Genomic DNA, 1709 nt, shown 5'->3' with positions numbered 1-1709 from the left:
AAGGAGCCAAAGTCATCAGAAACAATCTAGTCTGAACAGTTGAAAATCGTCTAAATGAATATATATATACCTATATAGGCAGCTCTGGTGGCTTAGTGGTGAGAAGCTTGCTGCAATCCCGAAGGAACACTGTTCAAGTCCACCAGCTGCTCTGTGGAAGAAAGATGAGCAATCTCCTCCCGTGTGATTAACCGCCTCTGAAAACCTGCTGTAGGGTTGGCTATGGGTCAGTTCTGACTCGATGGTACACACAACAACATTATAATTCATCTGAATGAGTCAAGAGTTCCTGGAGGGGATTAAGGGCCGCATTTCTTGAGAGCTTGTTTGGAGGTTCTAGCAGGGGAGCGCAGCTACTCGTATACCCTTGACCGAAGGACGGCCTTCCTTCTATCGGGGATGGTCGTCCTCTTCAACCGAGCGCGCAGCTTCGGGAGGGACGCGCATGGATCGGTGATCAGCCGAATCAACCCTGGCGATCAATGGGGTGAGAGATGTCACAGCCAGATCACCCTCACATGCAAGGACCGCATTTCTAATCAAAAGGGTGGTCATTTTAGACCACACATCAAATGACACTTTTAGCAATCTGCTCCCAGCAAGTCACACTCTGACAATCCTTGGAGACCATTCTGCCCTCTTGGGCTTCTCTGACTTGGAATCGACTTGATTCAGGGTAAATTAATAGCAACAAACATGACACGGACTGGCTGTACTAGCTCATACAAACAAGCTTTGATCCCTAAGGGTTTAATTTTATAATTTCACTTAAAATCCTCCCTCAGTCGTAATAATATATAAGAGAGGGGATATCCATGTGAGTTGTGCTGTAATCAACACTGGAAATGAGGAAAATATTAATCTGATGTCAGGCAATCCTCATTGAGTATTTGGCTTGTTATTGGACATGGAGCTGTTGTTCAACCTAAGCAGAATTGTTTGAACCTCGGGAAAATACTTAGAGGAGCCATTCTTTACACTCGTCAGGGAAATATGAAAAACAAACCAGCAAAATCCTGACAGACCTCTAGAGCCGTTTTCATATCAGGAGTGAATCTGGTATGGACGGCAGGCCCATGAAAAAGGGGGTGGGGGGACAGCCACGACTAAAAATATGGATCTTATTTAAATACCCATAAAAATTCCAATGTCGACACCCGGTAGTTAGTGGGTTTCCCCTCCCCCCCTTAGCAGCCAAAAGACATAAATTCATTTTATGGGAAAACTGGTAAAATTGGGTGTTTCCACTTAAAAGGGTATTGAGTTAACCTCTCTTCTTTCCAACTAAAATATCTTTGAAGTTGCAGAGACCTAGGAAAGCTTGATGTCCCAGAGACGGAGGAACGCTTATAGCAAGAAGGGGAAGAATTACAACGGAACCAGGCTGAGAGCTAAGGGAAGTCTCTAACAGGCTGATGGAACTGGATAGAGAAGAATGAGATTGTGACCCTCTAATGTTTTGCCCCCTGAGCCAGAACATCTTTTTATGCTTGGAAGAATAGAAAGAAGGCATTACGACGCCCCATTGCTTTTCTTCTCTCCTGCACAGGAATAGATGAAATAAGAAACGTTCTCCTACAAAATTCTTACGTTCTGAGCTTTTGAAGGGATGTCTTTCTAAGGTTTTTATACTAATATTGAAAGAAGGATTGGCCATCCACTTCTGAAATAGCAGGCCTCTGAAAACCCTATGTAAATGCATCAGAGAG

At 44.0% G+C, this 1709-nt stretch overlaps 1 pseudogene; it reads left to right on the top strand.

The window, feature by feature from the left end:
- The first annotated feature begins 399 nt into the window (after positions 1–399).
- LOC102845787 overlaps positions 400–1709 on the top strand; it is an 80093-nt pseudogene continuing 78783 nt past the window's right edge.

Source organism: Elephantulus edwardii, unplaced genomic scaffold (assembly GCF_000299155.1).
Source record: "Elephantulus edwardii isolate Elephantulus edwardi_28Jun2011 unplaced genomic scaffold, EleEdw1.0 scaffold00027, whole genome shotgun sequence".
Taxonomy (NCBI): Eukaryota; Metazoa; Chordata; class Mammalia; order Macroscelidea; family Macroscelididae; genus Elephantulus; species Elephantulus edwardii.
This window is presented reverse-complemented; position numbering and strand designations above follow the sequence as displayed.